At 46.0% G+C, this 22,918-nt stretch overlaps 1 long non-coding RNA gene across 2 annotated transcripts in view; it reads right to left on the bottom strand.

Annotated features, from left to right (window-relative positions):
- LOC142603499 (uncharacterized) overlaps positions 1-21,639 on the bottom strand; it is a 274,639-nt gene extending 253,000 nt beyond the window's left edge. For both annotated transcript variants that reach the window (XR_012837443.1, XR_012837444.1), the window contains exon 1: positions 21,355-21,639. This is a non-coding gene — a long non-coding RNA (uncharacterized LOC142603499). The remainder of the gene's footprint in view (positions 1-21,354) is intronic.
- Positions 21,640-22,918: the final 1,279 nt, after the last annotated feature.

Raw genomic sequence — 22,918 nt, 5'->3', positions numbered from 1 at the left:
AGCAGGGAAGTGAAGGGTGATGAAGCTCCTGCCTCATCCCCAGATGGAAACCCGCCTTCAGCAAAGGTCAGTGTGATCAAACAGTGCTTGTTGTCCTGCTCTCTCCATTTCCAGAGGTATTGTTCTCACACCACATATGCTTTTGTAGAGAAATAATTTCAAGATGTCTCAGACTGACATACCCTGAGTCAGTAATTCAGAGTAATGAGTAATCCCTAACATGATGCTGGAATCTTTCTTTCCCAAAGTGTCTGAGATAACTGGATGGAGTTAGACAGGGAGATTTATACGGCAGGGACAGTCTTTTTGTTCCAACTTTGCACAGCCATCAGCACAGCAGCTCCTCACCCACAAGCACAGGAATAAGTGCTGACTGGAGAAGGCCTCGCTGCTTTGAACCATAATTGGGCAGCATCTCTTCTGGCTACCGGCAAGAATCAGTGCTCGCATTTCTAAAAGAAAATGAATGAAAAAAATTTGAGGGAAAGCCACTCACCAAGGAGTGTAAAAAAAATAAAACTAAATATCAAAATACTTTAAACTCACATTCATGGAAAACTGACTCAGCTGCTTTAACAGAGCAGGAAACTAGCAGACACAAACAAGAGGGTGCACAGCAAATTGTCCATGTTAGCAAACCAAACGTTCGCACCAGTTGGGCTCCAGATGGTACCTCCATACCACCGTGTGGGACTAAGGGAGAAAACACACCATGAACCTGCCTTAGTTGTTCCCGGGGCATCTCTAGGGCTGCCAGAAAACAGCAGTAGTGGATACAAAAGGGCATTTTGTAGCCTTCCTGAACAGCGTGCTCCCAGACAAGGGCTGAGCAATGACTTCAAGAGCTCCCAGCATTTATTTTCCACCTTTAAACTAGGCAACACACAGTGGAGCAGGCAGTTGAGGAAGGACTGCTCTCCAGTCACCAGGACAGTCTCACCCCCCAACTGATGCTCACCCAGGATGCACGCCAGCTCCCTCGTGCTAACCAGAAGCGTTACCTTGTTTAATTTCTTAGTCAAAAATGACAGCAGATGGTCTCAGCTGGGAAATGTTGCTTGTCCCTGGAGTTACAGCTGCATCTCTCCTGACTGCTCTCCTCTCCCAATTAGAAGCAAATCTGCCTCCTGTCAGGCAGCAGTTCATTCTGCCCCTACAGCCCACCCCATACTGGCTCCCATTTAAAAATAAAAGATTGCCTTTTCTGAGCCACTTATTGCTGCCTGCACTGACAATAATTCTGTGGAAATTGGTCGTTGCCACCACTGATGACCATTAGCATGCTGACCTGCTTTGACTTGCCATCAGCTTTGAATATCAAATCGGTGATTAACGACTTCCAGTAATGACCCTGCCAGGAGCATCCCTGTGTTTCTCCAAGAAGGTCCCCTCTGAACTGGATCATTACAGGAGCTTGTCATTTGTCAGCAATTTAAAAGCTGATAAGTCAGCAGTGTGCACTCAGGGATGAGACTGTGCTGGTTTCCTTGATGTCTGTTGTACTTTTCCTTTTTCACTAGCAGAGGCAGATAAAAATCATATGGTTGTGGCCAGTCTTGTTTGGTTAATGTCATCTGAGAGACTAGTATGAGGAAAATCACTTCTTACTTGCTCCCTTCTAATCCTCTTTCCCAGAGCATCTAATATCAGCTATCTAAGGCTGCGATTAAAAAAAAAATAAAGCATCAAGTCCAGCATTTGTTGCCCCAGTTATAGCTCAAAGACACAACAAAAAATGGTGTAGAGTACCATTCCAATAAAAATTCATTCTTCCAGCTCAAAAAATGTTGGTAGATTAATTCTGACAGATTAGATGTTCATGTTGCATTCTGCACTGCATTAAATATCATCTGACTTCCACATGCCTACTCTCTCGGCATACGAGTGTAAAACCAGCACAAGTTCTGCACGTGCCAACAGGCGATCCAGTTCAGATCTATCACTGACTGGTCCAATGCACAAAGCCAGCACTAACAAGTATGAAACTACAACCTCAGAGGCAGGGTGCCAGGCAAACTAGACCCTTGGTCTGCCCAGGTAACTTAGCTGCTCATAGAATAAAGCTTTAACAATGCAACGAAGCCTGGGCCAGAAAACCAAATCAGAGGCAATACATCCACCCTAACAAAAACATCCAATCATCCCTTTGATACTTTTACAAGGGCTTTCGAAAGAGCTCCCTGGAGCTGCATCAAGACTAAGCACTGCAATGAGCAGGTGAGCCATGCTTGGAAGCTGACTTCACATCTGCAAGTGCTTTATGGTCCTAGAGAGAAAAAGGGAGAGGAAGAGGAGATCCTCTAATGAGGTTATTTCCAGTGCCCAACACTGCAGCAAGGCTGTACAATGCCTGCTGCACTCCTCCCTCCTACAGGAAAGCAGAACCCTTTGTGGGAAGGATTTAAAGGGCTCAGACACTGACGGTACCATCTCTTCCTAGAGACTCAGGACCATGGATCAATTTGGCAAGCAAAGGAAAAATTTCTAGGATTTTCATCAAAACAAAGGCAAAATAAACAGCAGAGTCTCCACCACCAGATGTGCTTTTGTGGTTAGAGTCTTGATTTAGCTGGCAGAATGGAGCTAATTTAAACCCGCTGGATTGCATTTGGTGTGCAGCCTCTCTGTGCCTCAGTTTCCTTCTTATTTACAAAGGGTTAACTCTGACAGACTGGAAAGCAACCAGAAGTTCTTATTTCCTTTGGACTCATCTATTCCAACTGTGAGCAACAGCTGTAGCAACCAGATCCCAGGAGGAAGGAAACCATCTTATTTTAAGACAAAAACCTGTCATTCACATCAGTGTTGCCAGCATGCTCAGAGACATATAGAAAAAAAGCCGCTCTCCCCTGACCCCGTTTCTCCACACAACATTGACACAGAGCCCGATACTTCATACAGCTGCAAATACAAAGACACTCCAATCTCAGATTTACATCTTTACCCTAACATATAGATGAGCCATACCTTACTGCAGGCCTCTGGGGACCCTACCTTCCAGCAGAAACCAGCCTCTGCAAGCTGCACAGACAGCTCTGCATCTTGCACCTGTGAGCAAGGAGCCAGACCCATAACACCACCTTCCCCACAGCCTATAGCTTCCATGCATCACCCTTCCAGCCCCACTTACTTGCTGAAGAAGCACCACAGCAGAAGCAGAAAGATGGAGCTCTAGTTTTTCCTTACAAGTAGCTGAACAAGCAGACACCCAGCAGGAAGCCCTGCCAAGGCTCCCTTCTCCTACCTGTCCTGGGAAACTTTCTTCCAACCACTTTTGTTTGCTCCACTGCAGCCTTGTCCCCCACCACACACAGCTCTCTTGGTTTTGTTTTTTCAATCATTATAACTTGCTTCATAGCAAATTTCCAAATCATAACAACAAAAAAAATCAATAGCTAAAACCTTCCCCCTTTCAAGCAACAGCTATTTCCTTTTCCAGCCTCCCTTTAGTAAGCTCAGTGAGGAACCAGCTTCCTCCAAGGACCCAATCAGACCTCCTTACCAACTAGGGTAATTGGCACCCAGCTGAGTCTGTCTCCCAGTTGGGACCCATTAACACTCAATTAAGACAACCCGAGGCCCTGCCCTCATCCCCATACAGCTCTCCTCTGTCAGTGCGCAGGTCTGTGCACAAAACCCTCTCGGGGGCCATGTGGTTGTCCATCCATCACGTGTCTGGAAAGGCATGGATAATGATAATGAGTGTAATGAGCAGGCCGTGTTCTCAGGGAGCTTTGCACATAGCTGTTCTCCTAGTATTTGAGCTACACAATTAGCCTTGCCCCCATGTCACAGACAGGACAACACTGAGGGCAAGGCAGAGATTTGGAAAGCGTGGGGTGTCCCCACGCAGAGATAGCTTGCTCTTGGTGCTGTCAGGTGGGGGATCAGTCCCTGGTGTGTTCTGCTGTGTGCGAGGTCTAATATCTCATTGCTTCTGAGAACAGCACCTCCACTTTTCATGGCCCTGGGTAGACCTAAGTCACTTTGTCAAGGTCTTTTTTTGTTTTATCTAATCATAAAGGTCAGAAAGCAAATAATAGCAACCGGACACGCAGGAAACAAAAGAGCTTGATAATACTTTTTAACCTTGTGCTTTCTTTAAAGTCTTGATTCACTTTGGTTGGCTGTTTGGAGCTGATGTCCTGGGACACTTTCATGCAGTTGGGAGAGGCAGGGAGCTGTCCCAGTTGTCCCCTATGTCCTCTCCTCCACCACTTCCATAGCAGCCTCCTCCACAGGGTCACCCAGAGCTGCAGCCCTCGTTCAACCACGTAGTGCTGGGGAATGGAGAAAACAGCCCTCCTCTCCCCTCTCCTTGCCACGAGCCCTCTCCCCACTTGAAGCTGTCAGCGTTGTGCTGCACCGCCTCTAGCTACTCCCTAAACACACCTTAAATCCCCTGTCAAACCTACAGGAAAATGGTGGCTGGTTGTTTTGCCCATAGGGTTTGATCTGCATCCACCTGTTTGTTCAGGAGCTGTGCCTTGCCTCGTTGTGCAGCCCTGAGTAAGCCAAAGCTGCCAGAGAGCAGCACATGTTCCTTCCTTGCTCTCCTCAGTGATTTATTTCTATGCCACACATCTCCAAACAGCACACCAACGTTTCGTCTAGTTTTAATATATACATTAAAATATCCATGTCGGCATTTCCATGTGTATATACAAGCAGGGGGACAGGGAAAGGGAAATTTGTCAGATGACCTAGCAACTCAAAGCCAGCCAGAAGGCATTACTTCTCCCATGTTTCTGAAAATAACCGGTGCACATTTGACTTCAAAGTAATAAACAGTACAGACATTTTCCAGCCATATTTATATCACTGTAGGAGGACGCAGCAGGAGACTGGGTTAGTTTTTCTCTTTGCTGCTCATGTTCTGGATAAAACTGAAGCAGTACTTAGAGAAAAATCATCTGTTCCCAGACACAGATCACTTTCTTTTCCCCTTCTCTCATCTGCTGTCCCAGGAGGTTCAGAAAATTCACATCAGCATCAAGCAATAGTCCTACTGTCTCACTGCTGCGGTCCAGCTCACGGGAGAGGGAGGAACTGGCGTTGCCCTGAGAGATGGGCTTTCTGGCTCTGCCTGGTGCATGGATACCATCTGTCTTAAGTGTCTGAAGTAATTTACTTCCAATTTTTGAGGTGTTTGAACTGTTGATACTAATTTATGTCCAGCATACTAGACTCCTAGGGATTCTTGTTGAGACTGACCTTCTGATCACTCTCCCTATTTAAGCCTGAATATATTCTGCTCATGTTTCGAGATCAACCATGTTATGCCTGAAGCCCATACTGACTGTTACTTCTGCTTTTATGAGCATTCTCCTAATTGGCCATTTGTCCTGTAGTCCCAGATGCCAGACGTCCCATCTAAACGGGCATCACCCTGCAACTGGTCAGTCACAACCCACCCATGTCCGTGGTGCCTTGGCATTCCTGAGGATGTTGTGAGGGTGATGTGGATGTGCTTGAGGTGTCCCAGACCTCCTAAGCACAAACAATGGTGAAATACTAAGCCAGAGAGCTCATCCACAGGGAATAGACTCTCTCTGATAAGATCCCTCTCAGAAATTTTGCACCAAGCTGTGGATCAGAGAGCGCTAACTCAGGCAAGAAGACATACAGCACCTTGCACAACAGACCTGTGATCTCAACTGGGCTTCATGGGCTCCACTTTTTCCATCCTGTACAATAACAACAAGAAAAGATGACTAAAGATATGGCCACACTAGCCTGGAAATAAGAGTCTCCCGAGATCTATGGCCATCCTCTACACTTACTCTTCCAGGAATCTCAGGAAAGTGACTTAACCATCCTGTCTCGGTTTCCCTCCTGTAGCACAGCTCACCTATCACACAATCGTAGCAATTCAGGTCCCCTTGCAGGTGACTCTGAGCAATGCACCCTACTCTGCTCTCTCCTGAGGCTGCCTACACCAACTGCAGAGTGATCCGTGTGGGAACCTAAATCCCCCTGTGTGGCACATCTGAGGCTTAACTTCTATTTATGGCAAAGCAGCAGCATCTTCTAAAAGTCATGCCCTAATAGTGAACCAAATTGTCATCCAACCTGGCCATAAAAAACCACAGGTTCCTTCCTTCCATGTGTGTATTGGGCAAGGAAGAATAAGTTTACCTTTCTAGGATAGGAGGTAGAAATTTATATTCTTCTCATTATGATTTTTCAGTATTTTTTTCAAAAAGGAATAATTTCACCTATTGCTGAACTGCAGCTATTCCTAGGAAGAACTTGGCCAGAGCGCTGGATGAAAATGCATCGCACAGTTCCTCCCAAGGGAAGAAACAGGTGAAGGGGCCATCCATCACCACATCAAAGCAGAGCTCGCCCCTTTGTAGTGCCCATGAATGAGACTCGTTTTGTCCTCCTAACAAGTGGGTCCTGCGCAGAAGATGGCCGCATCGATTCTCCAGCCGCTACTTTTAACGGCTGCAGCAAAACCAATCAACTTGATGTCATCGACGGCTTTTGAGACGTTGACTAAGGATCTCTGGAGGGCGAAGGGGACAATACAACCTGGAAAGCCCTCCTTCCTTTCAGCCTGCCCTGCACTTCCCCTCTCGCCTTGTTCTCCCTCTCCTCTTTATTAAGCCGCTTTTGTGGGGCTTTCACCCATTCTCTCCAACAGTGAAAAAGTCCAAGTGAGTGAATCTCCTCCTCCTCTTTTATTTTTTCCCCCCCTTTTCTATCATCCTTTTTCAAAGTAGTGCTTGCAAGGGATGGCAGTGCTTTCAGCGCGTTGGGGTCCCTGCCATGCCGCTTTGTTGGCTGCCCCAGCATTGTACGTCCCAAGGCGGTGCAGGTGCAGCAGGGTTTTGTCTGGGTGTTAAACACGGGCTAATTAGCCGGAGGGAGGGGAACGGGGATTGCAGCGGCAGCATTCATTACACAGAGGCATTCAGGTTCCACAGGAACTGGGATCTGCCCGTTAGCGCAATCCCGGCTTGTTTCTACCCCTGCTGCAAGACGGGAGAGAATTTGGGTGGCAGGATCACACCCCGCGTGGGTTCACTCGCCTCCTTTCCGCTTGTATTTGCCACTATCGGGGGAGTCATCTCTGGTGGGGACAATAAATTGCCATCAGCTCTCCACAGTGCTCCCACACCCTGGGAATGGTGAAATGACATATCGGCTCAGGAAGCTGGGGAAAGGCACAAAGCCCAGTAAAAGAAACGCAAATAATCTGCGTGTAACACCGCAGACAGCCCTGGCATTGAGGGCTAATGAATGAGGGTCTCCCCTAACTTCAGCAGCTTTTTTTTTTTTTGGTAAACTCTCATGAAAATAAATCTGTAACACACACCATATGTAGTTTATGTCGCATTCAGTCTAGATATTTATTTTGAAAGACAAGAGTCTTTGCTTGGCTTCATTTGTCACTAAAAAAGACAAAGAAGAGGCATTAAGTAAGCAAAACCAGAAATACTTCGACGCAAACCCAGAACATCAATGGCAGCAATTTCACCAAGTCACAGATAGGAGTTTCATCCCAGGTCTCAGCGTGCACCAGCTCCAAGGTGTTTGGCACCAGTACCCTTCAGAGCAGCACTTGAACACACATCGTGTAAACCATGCCCGTGAGCCAGGGGACAAACCTCCGTAAGCTGGTAGAAAGAAAATGAGATGTTGGGAGTTGAGAACTATACATCCCCTTGGGTCCTCTGACCTCGCGTTTCCAGAGTGAGAGTAGTCCTTATTCACATCTCCCATTTGCAAGCCCAGCCAGGTCAGAGCAAATTCCGTGTTGATTTAGCAGCATTTTACATTTACTTTGGACTCACTTTGTGCTGGTGTGAATAACTGCGTAAGTATCAGGCAATCAGGGGAGCAAAGATGTGCAAGTAAAGCAAAATAAACCATAGAAAAGTCTGTAAAGGAACAGTTTCAAAAAGTCAGTCAAGTATTTTTGATCTACAGAAATTATGCATCTACATTAAGTCACGGTCTAGGTAAAAGTTGCTAGATAACTCTGCTGCAGTTCAGGTCAAAATTAAAAATCTCATGTTGTGTTTCCCCTGTCAAGCAAAGGACAGTTTTGCAAAGCCTGCGTTTGTGGGAGTTTTCCACAAAGGGTTTCAGGCAACATAAAATGTTCCTGGCACCATATTCGGCTGTGTGTCCCAGAGACACTTAACTCTGTACTTAATTCAGGTTTAATAGGCTGCGATTATATTAAATAAATACCAGCTGAACTGATTATTTAATACATAGTTATAGCTGTTTAACAGCCATGCAATTGACTGTAACATCTCAATAAATGTATGTTTTTCATCGATCGCCTAGTATTTTATTTCACATCCCATAATTTTCCTATATAACTCTTGGACCTTCAAAGCATTGCTGGGGGTCACTCCAGCCTGCCGCACCGATCTCTGCAGTCACGGCAGGAACGTGCCCAAGAGCCGTTGTTTTTCCAGAGACTTCGTTTGCAGACAAGCGTGAGGTTAGGTCACCGCGACCGGCTTCCTTCCACCTCCTCCTCGCACTTTCAGGTGGATGCAAAATGCTTCTTTGCATCCCTTCTGGCCTTGCCCAGCTGCATCCCTCCACCCCGGCGCTGGCCTCCTTGCAGGAAATCAGAGATCATTCTGCTCTCGACAGGCTGTAGAGAGTTTAAAGCTTCAAGAGGCTCTACAAATGTATAATCCGGATTTTATACTTTCAAATTCATCGTTCTCTGCCCATTGATGCTTCCCAACCGACATTTGTGTTTTCCCCTTCACTGTCGGTTTGCCTGCAGCTCCTTTGAAGACATTTGCTCAGCTAAGAGGCATCTTTATTGCAGAGCTGTCAGGCATTCAAAATGATCAGAAGATACATAAATAAGTTGTTTCCAAAACCTGCATCTATTTGCAACGCAGTGAACTGTATAACAAGCTGTTATTAAAAGCACACTTGTTGAGGTCTGACAACTGCACAACAGATACACACAGTTTCTGCTGCGGAGTTGTTTACCCTCGCTAATCACTTCTCAAAAGACAGCGTCAAAATAAAAATGATACATACCTGCATTTAGTTACTTTCTGGTGTTACTACAAACAAAATGGGATTTTAAGGGATACATTTCACAAAGGTTTTTATCCAGGCATCCACAGAAACTGCGAGCAATGCCATTTCCATGTATTATAACAACTGAATTTTCATGCTCCACCAGAAAACTCAAGGTGCACAGGAAATAACAGGTTGTCTGATTTGTGTATGTCAGCGTAAGGTCAGCGAGCTTGAAAATATAGATGTAATTTGAAAAGTGGCAGGGAAAAAAAAACCAAACTAGGGTGTTTTTCACTATTTAGTGCTACCTACCCTTTCAGAATAAAAAAGACAAACTCCTCCACATTCCTGGCTGTCGTGGGCTGCACTTTCCTATTCAGATCCCAGCCCACTGAAGCCAGTAGTTATAAATGCTCAAGAGCTAATAAACACTTCTCAGGATTTAGCACTGGAGAACCACATGGTAAGGAATAGACAATTCTTTGTTATCATCATATGTAGCCCCTTCCTTAAAATGCCCTGACATGACTTCTCAGGCAATAAATCAGCTTTCTTTTGCTGATGTGCTAAAGCCCATCTATGTACCATAAAAGCCTTCCCCCCGCCCCATATCCCTGCGATGGCTTTATTCACAAGCAAGCACATGTGCATGCAAAAAAAAAAAAAAAAGGAGATCTTATATTTCTGAGAAATAATTCTTTTTGTAAGTTAATATTCCTCAGAGCAAGTAGCGAAGTCTCGTCTTCATCCAGCCAGCATGATCTTTATTTGCTCTATATTTTTCTGACACTGTCACAGCTCTGCACTGTTCCATCATATGGTAGAGGTATTAATTCACTATTTCCTCCATTATACAATCCCCACTTCCTTTCCAGTTTTCTCACTCTAATGATGCTATAATAAAAAACAGAGGTAATAATGAAATTGGAAAATAGTGTAATTTCTACTTGGCAAAGGGAGTTGCTGGAATAGAGTACAGCTCTGGAAGCTGCTTTGCCACTAGCTTATTAGATGAGGGTTTTGAACAGCGTTTGAATGACTACTCATGAACTGCCTCGAAAATCTGCCAAAGCAGCGTTAGTGGATCTCGAGAACAGCAGACCCAGGACTTACCAGCTGATGGTCAAAGCTGGGTAGACCAAAGAATCAAGAGCTGAGGGTTATATTCAATATCAATGGAGAAATTCCCTCAAATGGGGCCTTTCATGAGGTCAGGTTAAAAGCACTGTACGTTCCAAAACAATAAGGGGTTCAGGACACAGGGCTTGACTCTGCTCTCACGTTCCTCCTGATGCAACCCCGCTGGCTGGTACTGCCATGTCACCAGGCACAGGCTTTGCTTCGGGGCAGCTACTCCTGATTGCACTGGAATAAACAGGATCTGAATCAGGACATTAAAATGAAGTTTTTAATAAGCAATTTGGAGATAACATTTACTTTCAGCACACCCAGAGACACACCCTCCCCCCATACGTTCTGCCCCTCAGCTGATTTTCAACACTTCATGCCTGTGCCTATGACAATTCATTCTACAGATGCCTTTTCCCAAAAGAAGTCCTCATGATACGGTTAAAGATACTGATCTTCTGGCAGGTTTCAGCTTCCAGAACTCCTAATACCAGGGGAAATGTCATTTCAAAAGCTGAGCACTCTTGAGAAATGCAGTAATATCCTTCAAGCCTTATTAGTGGGTTGAGCTTGTCATTGGAGAAGTTATCCAGGCAACCTGAAATGCAATGGGTTTGTTTGAGCTTTGCTCAGAGGGTGCCTCAAAGTTGCACAGACAGTTACTGCATTGTTATCTGCATGTCACAGAACAGAGAATTTGGTGATTTAAAGAAAATCCGGGCATTTCCCACCCACATCAGCACTCTTCAGCCGTGTGAAGGAGACAGTACCTTGGATGCTTTTCTCAACCAAGCAGAAGAAACAGCCACAGAAGCAGATGTGAGGAAGGGACCGCTGTCCCCAGAAACAGTGACAATCTACAAAGACAGCTTCTCAGTGCATACCAACTAAATCAGGAACACAGAAGCTTAGCAGGTACCAATGCAGGGCAGACCATGACAGGAGGCTGTCCCTGGCCCCAAGGAGACCTGTTGCGAGGGCTGTTGCGAGGGCTCTACTCCATGCAACTTTCAAGCTAAACCCCTGAGCTCACTCTCATCTTCCATTACCTCCCCGGTTGCCTAATTTTATGCCTCTCCTTCCGCCATGGGAGACAACGCAGCTTCAGGACAGGCCTGGCCTCACCCTTCTCCAGAAGAACAGTGGGTTTTCAGAGGAAAACTCCTCAGCTCCATAGAGAACAGTACAGAAGCACAAGATGGGGGATCTCTTTTAGGGACACCAGCTAGGACATCCCTTGTGTCAGGGTGGGGTTAGCCCCACACCACCCCAAGGACAAGGTGGGCAGAGAGGAAGGGGGGACGTGGGCTCTCGCACAAGCCTTGAGAGCTCACACCGAGCGGCCAGACCTGTATCTCATCCCGAGATACCAAATCCTCGTGTGGAAGAAAGCGGGAGAGAATTACTGCTGCACTCACCTGCCTCCCATGAAACAGGAGCCTGCAGCCAAGCCCTTGTCGGTACTGCCTCGCTAGCTCCTGCAATTAAAGACAGCCTTTTGGGGCAATAAACAGCACCCAGCTGGTTGCAGCACAGCCCCGAGCAGTTGGGGTTCAGTGTCTGGAGTATTTTAAAGTTTTGCAAGCATGGACTTAACAGGGAGCTGCATTTCCACAGGTGATGGTGAACTGCAGCTGGGAGGAGGGGGTGGCTGGCTGGAGTGCACGGTGTTGGATGGATCCACAGACACCAGATCTCCCGCTGGTCAAAAGGTGGTTGGAAATGAGATGCAGCCAACTCCGATGTCCAGCACGGGTGGAGCTGAGCTCCCGGGGAGCAGGAGGGTTACATACCTGGTGTCAATGCCAAGAAAAGTGGTGTCATGCACCCCCTTCCCACAATAGGGGAGGAATGGATGTCCTGCACCCCATCATCCAGACCTGCTCGCCTGGCTGTCAGCACTCTCCAAATATCTGTGCACCTGCAGCAGGAGAGAATATTCCCTGTGACAGGAAGCAGATCCCAGACTGTATCAGGTACTCAGTACAGCGAACAGAAACGCGCATCATCTGTCTTTCCTCTGAAGGCGATATTGTGCCACCACTTCTGCTTTTTGATCCAATAGCTGTTACCTGAAACTGCCAGCCTTTCCAAGCACGACCGCGAAGGGAAAGGCAGTTGCTTGATGCAGCATTATTCAAAAATCTGCCCAAATGCATGATGGATACAGTATCTGAGTGTTTTGACCTTCAAATCCCCCCCCTCAGCTTTTCCATAGTCTATAGTCAGATGTGATGGTGGTTTCATTTATTCGGGGTATGTGGGCAGAGATAGGTGTCTGTTGACTGATGGTATCAGGTTGCATAATTTGCTTTTAATTTATATCTGTCCTCCCAGAGTGTCTAATAGGGGGAATAAAATAGATCTGAAGATAAAACAATGGCTTCAGGGCAGGAGAGATGTACAGAATATATAGTCCTCTCCTCACAGCACAAGTCATCCTCTGCTAAATCCCTGAACAGACATTAGCAGCTCCTGTGGGCTTCAAACTATCAGTTAAGATAGAAAAGGATACAGGTAGCCTCAGTGGTCAGAGCCCAACTAGAACCGGTTTTGGAGCAGATATTAGGAAATAGAGAAATCTGGCATTGTACTAAACCACAAACCTGGGCTAGAGGGATGCTCAGGGACGCCAAGAGGCAAGAAACTAGAGACAGGGCAGGTATACCAAAGCAAGAGCAAGGTCAGAGAAGGGCCTGCTCACACTGGACCATTTTGCAAACTCCCTGGCTTTTTGGGGGAGATCCTGTACAATGAAGGCCAGTCTGGTGTGATAGGGTGGGTTGGCTGGAAATTGGGACAAGGCCAGCCACGTTGGGAAGTAGAAATTGGCCGTTATGACAAAACAACCAGGAGCAAGACCCAGGAGAACAGCTACAGCAAACAGCATGTTGCAAAGGCAATAGAAACTGGTGGGATTGCCCAGAATCTCTGCCAGCAACAGGGACTGGCTAGACCCACTGGTCTGAAACTGGTTCACTGCATGATCTTTTCCAGACTTTGATTAATAAAACAATCTCTTCACTTGTCAGCCGCACAGTTTGTTATGTTTCATTTACAGCTCCTTCTACACTGCAAACACAGGAGCAGCTTGTGTTTGCAGAGATCGGCAGCCTGTGTTAATTAATCCTGAGATGTTACAAGTTTTCTCAGACTTTGCAGACACTCACACCTGACCTCTGCATCTGCAGAACAACTCCCCCCTTTTAATATACTTATCACCAGATTTCATCACAGCCATATTCAGCCATCCTGCCTGGGCAGGCTTGGCCCTTTGGAAGCAGGCACGTGCCATTTCCTTCCTCTGAACTTGTGGCTTGCACAGACATCAGCAGCTTGCCCTCCTGCACACAGTGAGAAGGATACACCTCCGCATGTGGCCACCAATTGGCCCAGACATACGAGTAATATTAAATTCAATCACATCGGTAAATGATCTCTGTGCCATTTGTCCCTACAGCATCGCTGCCTGCTCACCAGGGCACAGGCTGCAAACAGGAAAAGCATCTGCATCTTCTCCATCCTGAGGCCCACGTATGTTGCAGGGATGATCAGCTGACTGCTTATTTTCTCTGTAGCTGCTTTTTAACAGCAGTGACTACATGTCAAGTTTGTTACCTAGATTTAAGTTGTCCCTGGTACAAAACAGCACTAGTTAATTTAACCCGCCTGGATTCCCCGCTTGGCCAGTCAAAGCTTCCCTGGACTCGAAATTCAGTTTATGACTGGCAAGAACCCTATACTGTTTTGGACAGCAGCAAGGTACCAGGACATCATTCACAGGCTGGATTAACTGGTCTGAATCCCAGTAAAGACAGGGGAGCCAGTAAGGAAAAAGCCTCACGTAAACCAAGCATTCATCCAGTTTTATTTCATCGCAATGCCTCTGCTCACATCAAGGCTTAGATGGGATCCAAATGCTTATTTCCAGTGCAATAATAATTAGAGTAAACCTAACTATCTCAAAGAGTCAAGGAGAAATAGTCAAAATAATTTTAATAGGACTGCTGGTCACTGTCAGATCCATCCCTCACAGCAGAGGGAAGAAGGAGCCCTTTTCCTTGCTTAAACCCCACTGTTTGCAGGCACAGCCTGGTTTTGCAAGCAAAGCATGGCCAGCAAGGGGAAGAAATCCATCCCAACACCTGAACCTCTCCATGCCTTTGATAACTAATTTGACTCACTACCTTCAGGCAGAGCTGAAGGTGAGCCCGAGACCAGCAGAGAATTTAAGCTCCAGAAAGTAACTGCTGCTTAGAAATAAAAATGTTTAGAAATAGAACAAATTAAAGAAACAGCAAGACCTGGAGGAAGATCAGTACCTTATGAACAGCCATCAGCCTCTGAATCCCCATCTAGCAGGTGAACATCTATGGGAGATGGCTCTGCAAGAGGATGGGCAGCCCCAGGAACGCAGGATGACATATGGACATAGAAAGCAAAACCAAGATTTAGGCAGAGATAGCCAGGAGATCAGACTGGATCATAAAATAATAGTACTTCTTGGTGAATCTTGGATCATGACAATGGGTCTCCAAGTGTGAAGGACCCCCAGACTTTCAGGTTTGCTTCATACACAAGTGAGCCTCAGGAGAGGTGGGATGGGGTAAGCCATGCTCTGTGCGAGATAAGGTCGATATTCAGCACTTCCATTCAGTTATTCAAATCTAGCAACTGTGGAAAACCCTCAGAAACTTCTCCCCTGGGGTATTCTCCACTAGTTACCTAGAAACCCAGACTGAGTTTTATGAGCAGAAAATATGTTGGGAGGCATGTTTGCCTCATCTGCTTTAAAAAAGGGCTATTTTCCCCTTTTCCCCACCCAGCAATTTCATTAGCTGAGAACTATTTATGGGCTTTAACCACCCCTCTCTTCTTTGCAGCCTGGATTTCCCAGCCACAAGAACATCCCAGCCCCTTTCACCTCCAGCATTATGGCCTCACCCAGAAGTAATCTGTACAAGCTTCTGTGGTATCTACAGGGCCTTCCATGAATAAGAAACTCTTTATGAGCTTAATACCTCTGCATGCTGCCCCAAGACCTCAGAGAAACCTGCTTGTGAGATGGATTTTGCCTGGGGGGCCAATGGTTGGAGTGGGGGAAAGCCCTACCAAACCTACCAGGATTAAATTCCAGACCATAATTGAACCCAGTGAGTTTTTCAGTTGATTGTCCTCTCCTTTTGTCTGGGATCTCGCTGAGCTTTCTTTGCAGCCTGTTTGCTAAATATCACAGAGCAAACAGCCCAGCGGCCAGCGCATTATCCCTGCGCGCCGAGCAGGGCTTTCTCATTTCATTCATCAGTTACGGGTTGCGGGAGCGATTTCCCAAAGTTAGCACATCGCCTTAACAAAGCAAAGGGGGCTCAGTGGCAGGGAGGGAGGCGAGTGTATTAGCCTTTCACCTTTGGAGGCCTCAGCTCAAATCCTGGCTCAGGTTACCAAAGAAAGCGAGTCTGATGTGCCCTAACCATCATCCGCAGCGTGAAGCTGCCTTCCCCAGCAGCCATGCCAGCAGAGATGGGTTACACCCCACACGCACCCCTAGCACCCCACACGTGCCCCTGCATAGGGTGCCCATACCAGGGCTCCACTTCCAGGGGAGCTTGACAGGACTGCCAGTTTCATGGCTACAAATTGCCACATCTCTTGCGAGCGTCGCAAAGCAAGCAGCATCCAAGGCGGCACGGTGCGAAGGTGAAGGCAGGCTGGGTAACGTTTCCCCGTTTATCTGCTTTCCCTCAGGGTAGCTGATCCTTCTTCTCTAAATCTAACTGGACCAGCTTAAAATTTACTGACCCTTTCTCTGTTTGTTGTCTTGCTTCTGTGACAGATGATGCACTACAGGAAAAATAAAATTATAGTGTAACTATAAAATACCTAGGATCATCACTTTTCTTTGGGGGCTCTGCTCTATGTGGAGCTGAGCTGCTGGGGGACTTATTTCTTTAATTACACTAGAAAGAAGCAAAAAGAATTGATTCTGAAAAAACCCAGGACCTAAAAATCATCTCAAGCTCTTCAGACTGTTCCTGGAGATAAGACTGAGCTTGACATTCAGAAATGTATTTTTAGAGAGGAAAAGTTTTACTATTCTTCCTTATATTTAACTGTAACCACCAGCTGTGAGTTTCTGCAACAGCCATCCAGGAAGAGTATCAAGGACAAAAATACAGCTTTAGAAATGAAGGTAGAGAAGTTTAATGAAAGTTTAAGATGTGGCTGCCAACAGGAGAGCTGGGGTTTTAAATTTAATCTGAGATGTGGCCTACTTAGGGATCTGAAGTAAGTTTAAATTGTTTGCATCTATAAAATGCTCTGGTTTGGTTCAGAAAGAAGTGAAGCTAAGATGATCTTCTAAACCAGCTGATCCTCTGGCATTCTCAAAGAGGACATCTCCTTCCAGGGACAGCAGATTCCCCACCACTTCCAAATTTTCTGGTTCCTGACCTCAAGAAAAGTGGGATCACTGAGGTGTGATGCAAGTAGCTGCACCAGTGAAGGACGGCGTGCAGGACAGCTAGAAGCAGGCTGTGTAAGCAAGTTACCAGCCAGGTTTGTCTCCTCACCCATTCTCAAACATCATCCACAAGATCAATTCCCACACTTGTGTTTCAGGAGAAGCCAGTCAATCTCAAACTGATCAAGCATGCCAGAGGCTTAGCCCTCCCTCCAGCACATACCTCCAGGGGCTTAGCGACTGCTCCTACAAGACCTTCATGCCCTGTGCAAGCTCAAACCTTACTCACTCAACCCACTGTGGGTACTACTTGGCAGACCTGCACATTGGATATAGACAACCTAGAGCCAACCAGTGTGAACGGAAGGTCTGTGAGTTTGGGGGTCTGGGCGTTTGAACCCACTCATCTGGCCATGAAGGCTCCCCATCGGGGCTGAGCACGGACGAGTGAGTTTTCCCTGCCATGGCTCATGTCACCGCTGTTTTGCGGGAGGTGGAGACCACCACGGCTGTCAAGCAGATACAATCCACTGCTGCTATTTTCACTTTAGGTATTTCTTTTTCCTTCATGGAGGAAAAAACAAATACAAGGCCCTTTGCACCTGGTGAGGAACGGCTGTTTGTTTAGACAGCCAAATGAAGTCATCGCTGAGAAACGATGCCCTCACACACCCTTTAATGCTCACTTGCCAGAAACCATAATGGAGTGAAATGACCCATCACCATCCACAGCTGTTTGATATAACCAGGAATGTTTCTGCCTCCACTTCCATCTCTTCTGACCATACAAAATCCAAACTGTCCTTATCACTGTCATTTAACAAAATAATAATTATAATTATAATCTCCCTAGGATGAAAGGGAGGTGGAAATTACTGCCTAACTAGTTTTCCCTGCCATTTGCCCTGGGAACCTTCTAATGAAGGCGACAGCACCTGCACCTATCCTGCTGTGGGGTCTAGCCAAGGACTACACCAACCCCCAGCCTGAGCAGACAAAGTGGCCTTGAAGAAGCTCCACACTTTAACACCACTCTGCTCCTCAAGACAAATGGAAAACTAAGCATTTTTAATTTGCATTTTAAAACAAAAGCTTCTAATATCCAGACCATTAACTTGACTACGAGGCTTTCACAGTAAAACTTGTTACTTGCTATGTGTTTTGTTGTCATTAAGATATATTAAATACTATTAATTGTGATGCCTTGCTATTATGCTATTTGGAGATTTGCCACAAGCCCACTTCCGCCCAACCTGTATTGTGCTGCGAACCTTGGAGGCATTTTAAACATCTCGTGCAAAATTCATGAACGTGAAGAGGAGCCTGTCTATACTTCCAACATCTTGAGGGGCTGAGGAGCCTGCCTGAAACCCAACTCAGTTCAGGGCTGATCCCTAGCAGCTACTACATCTCAATCCGAACGGCTGAGCCCCCAACTCAAGCCCAGATGATTACCACACTCTATAAGCACCTTCCTTCTAATGAATATAGGCTTACGGACATCTCATGCATTATTTACCAAGGTGTGCTTATTATGATTGCAATGATTTAAGGCAGTTTGTTACAGGCACAGCTCTGAGTGATTGCGATCAATACAAGAAACAAGAACAAGCCAATCTGCATGGAACAACAGTCCCAGTCCTTAGGGGCTGTGCTTCCCTAGTTAACCCTTCCCAACCTGGCAGCAAAAGAGGCTAGGACTTGTTTGATAGACACAAATAGTTGGTTACCCCCCCTTCCTGCCCTCCCCACTGCAGTCAAGGGTGAAGAGGCATTTGAAGGGGTTATGCAGTTCCTGCAGCTGTTTCTTGGGGCAGGATCCCACATGCTGGCACAGCATTCCTCATGGTATTTAATGTGTATCTTGGATGTGGCTATAACCTACTCATTAACATGTGTCATGACTCCACCTCCAGGCCCCAGATACGAAGCCTCCATCTCTTTTCCCAGACACAGATTTAGAAGCAGAGTGGCTTTTGCTGCTGCTAGCTGGGGCAATCCCAGATTCATCCACTGAGGATGACTAAGGTAGCAGGCATGAAGCAATGACTGCAAACAAGTAGCTGGACACCGATCCTTCCTGCAGAAAAGGCAGCAGGAGCTTTCTCAGTGAGAACTGGAAGGAAGGGAGAGGGATGTGGAGCACCTTCGTCACTTTAAAGATGGAGAGGTCTCAATTCTTTGCCCCTGATACCTCCTAATATACAGAATTATGGCTCAGCATTTGCTCTGGGAGCTAGACCAGTTCTCTGAACTGGTCAGAATGACACAGTGATGCTGCTGCTGCAGTGTCCCACCACAGTAGCGTGAGGTGTCAAATGCCAGAAACTTCTTCCCTGTACCACAGGGAGCAGGTAGCTGCAACCTCTGGACAGTATAGCTGAAGGAGTGTGGTTTTAAGGGTTGCTGATAAACACTGCTCTAGATTCATCTCAAAATTCCTCACACAATGTGAGTCTGGGGATGTCTTTCCCCACTGACTACATGACTGATCTCAGCTCAGTGCCTTGCTTTCACACGGGGGCTTGCTTTGGATCGGACCTGGCACACAGGAAATATATTCATTACTTCAAAGGGGAAGCAAACAGGATGTCTGGACAAAGCACCAAATAAAAGGCTAATGACACAAATGGATATTTAATACAATGACTTCCTCTGATTATCCTATAAGGAAACACTTCAAATGCTGTCTATTTTGTACATCCTGCATCATTGTAATATGCTTCAGAGTCTGGGAGGGAATTTTCCACACCGTGCAGTGGTAAGGTGGGGCTGTGCTCTTACCTGCCTGCTGCAGATGAGACGGCACAGCACCCACAGCCTGTGATCTGCTCCGGGTCCCGGGATGCTCTATCAAGCAGGGGGGTGGCAGCTCAAGCAGAGCAGCACTCTTCCTCCTCCCCATCGCCTGCTCAGCATCCCCAGCATGGGGACAAGGGCAACAAGGCATCGCTGCGGCGGCTGTTCACATTACAGACCTATTCCTGGTGATGCAGAGGAAACCAGAGATACCTTCTCCCCTCCTCTCTATCCCCTTCATAGCCAGGAAAGCATCAGGAGCTGGGCATAACGCTGGCACTGGGTTACGCCTGCTTGGGTTCAGCTCCCAGACTGTCCTATAGCCTGAGCCATCCCCAGGGCAGCTCTGTGCTGCGGGGTCACTGAACACGCAGAGTTTAACTGAAATCCCTGCTTAGATTAAACCAAGACAGGATTTTATTAGCACAGTGCTTGTTCCACATGCTGCTGCTGCTCTCTCTGGAGAAAAGACAACTGAAGCCTTTTGCTTTATAGCAACTAGGGGGAAGAGACAAGAACAAATAGTTCAGCTAAAAAAAAAAAAATAAATAAAAATTGTTTCCAGAGTCACCATGACCTGGTGATTGCTTTGGGTTAAACTAAATCCAACGAAACATAATTGGCCAAGAGGCCAGAGACAGCAATATGTAGGAGAATTGAGATTAGATTACTTTTTGCTGGAGAAAGAAGCTTGAAAAACTTCTCTCCAGAAATTACTTTTGATTTCTCTTTGATTTTTGATGCAAAAAAATTCAAGTGAGAATTGAGATCAATATGGTTACTGAGTAGCAAAATAACAAAACCATTAGGAACACAAAGCTGAATGATTGAGGAAAGTTCCTTTCTAGTTTAAACTCGCAGGTTTTGTTAACAGTTATTTCATTCCAGTGCCTAGCCAGCACTTTGTTTAAAAGAGGTCTTTGTTAATATTTTGATTAAGTTAATAAACATTATTAGGCAAACCTGTCTCTACACAGCCAGGGAAGACCTCCTAGCAAAATCAGAAGAGAACATTTGACAGTCCCAATAATTTTAAGATAAGGACGTATGCAGGAGAAAAAAAAAGGACATTCCCTCAACCTGAGTAGTCTTTACCCATTCCAGCAAAATTAAATACAGAAATAAAATGAAGACTAATTAAACAGCAAATTTCATTACAGGCTGTTTTCTAGGCGCTGTTCTTCCAATAAAGGAAATCTATAGTCAGGGGACGAAGAGGAATATTTTCTAATGCCTTTTGAAGTCTGACTTTCTTCCAGCAGTTTATACACTGTTTGCTGGGATGATTCCACCAAAAAAATAATAAAACAAACAAAACCAAACTCTCATCTTCATTTCTTAGCAGCATCCTTGGGATAAAAACTTGTTTTCCTGATGCAATAAAGATAGTTTCAACCAGTACAGCCATTGCGCTGTTAGTGATCAGACCCTGGTATCTTTGTACATGGTGTGAATTATAGTTATTTCTGTATCAGTGATGCAATAGCAATTTTCTACCCATCTTGAGTTGTTCCTAAGCTCAAGGGAAAGAGGTTCATTCAATCCCATCTTTGCTGTACAGCTGCTTTAGGAAAGAAGCCAGTTAGTGTTCCATTCCAGGCCAAGAAAAATAATTTTTAGGGATGAGATAAGACAGAATTTGATCCTATGTTTACAGCTCCCATTGCAACCAGGCCAAGCCAACAGACCTGTGGGAAAGCCTTGTTGTTTCACAAAGCATAGGTGTCACCAAGAAGACAGTTTGCCCAAAGGGCTAACGTCCCTCCCTAACGCCTTTCCAGGAGCAACACAAGGAATTAACCGGCCTCATTATTTGATAGCTCAAAGCTCCCTATTGATTCCCACCTACTGCTGACACTAAGAAATTACAATTAGTTGCAGTCAGTTTTCACACTGGGACAAGACTGCCAGCAGCAATCTTTAGCAGGCAGTGTGAAAGCCTACCATCCCATTACCTGCTCAAGTAGACCAACACCAATGGAGAAATCAAGATGCAAAATCAGGAAACCGCCTTCGTTCAGATTCAAGGCCACTTCCTCCTTCTCTGACAAGAGCCCTAGCCTCCATCACCTCCTCCAGCCTGGGAAATAAACTTCTCTTCCTTCACAAATGACCCATTTCAACAGGCAGCAGCTGATGCTCGGCCACTTATTAGCATCCACCTCCAGCTGCTGGCTGATCACACGGCAGAGGAGGTTAAGTGTCACTGGAGCTTAGTAGCAAGATTGGACCTGCCCTTCTCCAGCTGCATCCGTTGTGCTCTTGGGGCTGGGCCAGGCTCAAGACAGAGGATCTGACGGGGTGGAAAAGGAAATTCTGTGCATTCCTCATCTGTAGCCTACATGCCAAGTGAAATGCAGCGATGAGCAGCCAGACCGGAGTGCTTGTCTGAGGCTTCCTTCTAGCTGCAAAAAATTGCAATGTGTTTAAAGCAATGTTATTGAGTGGGGGCCAGGGAAACCAGGCTGCTAGGGTTATGAAATCATTCGCCCTCCAGTACTAGTGAAACAGGTGAAATGTTAGGAGGAGCATAAATCCTGGGATACACCCTTCAAAGACTGAATCCTGGCTCAGGAAAAACACCTGCCTTGAAATGTTCTGAGCATGTGATTTTAATTTTCTTTGACCTTTTCGTGTCTCTCCTTAGCCAGGCACAAAAATATCTTCCTCAGAAAAATTTCTGCCTGGAAATGATCGTCCTTTTTCCCCAAGTCCTTTTAAAGGGAAGAAGATTGCTTGTCTTCCAGAAATATGCTGCTATGAACAAGCAATGCATGAACTGCCTATGGAAAAAGAACATGCTCTGCAGGGGGAATTCTCTCTGTGCTCATACCAGCTATATTCTAACAAATACAACTGTAATGAAATTAAAACACAACAGCAGGAAAAACCAACATAAATACAATATGACCTTGATAATTAACAGTTGAAAATTTCAGCTTTTGGCTCCCTGCTCCCTCCTGCCAGTGCATTATTAGCTTTGTAAATGGAAATCTCCCATAAGAGAAACGGGTGACAGATCGGTGGGGAATTCAAGTGTGCAGGAGGTAGCTGGTAGGGATGTCACATGGGACCCTTTGTCCATCAAAGGGCTTAGTACACAGTTGCATCCTATGCCAGCAGCAAGGTACTTCATATATTCATGCTGGCTAAATGGCTTTTGGTGTTTAAACTTGCCTGCCCCGATGCTTCTTTCAGCTGGATACGATACTCTCAACATCCTTCCTAAACCATCTCATAGCTGTCTACTACAAACTGAAGTTGGTCTCCATTCAGTGCTGATTTCTGCTGAAACACTGCCCATCTCAAGGTCACATTCTTCCAGCCTAAAAGGCCAACATAAAACTCTGGGATAAATATCAGCAACAACTTGTGTTGCTTGGGTAGAGCGAAACCTCCCCAGGAAGGAAAACGCCTTGTGGGTGCAGGAGCCGGAGCTCGCGCTGTGTTGGTACAGGGTTTGGTCTTTTGTTGAAGGACAAGTGACACATGAGCCGTGGCTTTTCTTTCGCATTTCTT

The sequence above is a fragment of the Balearica regulorum genome, chromosome 12 (assembly GCF_011004875.1).
Source record: "Balearica regulorum gibbericeps isolate bBalReg1 chromosome 12, bBalReg1.pri, whole genome shotgun sequence".
NCBI classification, from domain to species: domain Eukaryota; kingdom Metazoa; phylum Chordata; class Aves; order Gruiformes; family Gruidae; genus Balearica; species Balearica regulorum.
This window is presented reverse-complemented; position numbering and strand designations above follow the sequence as displayed.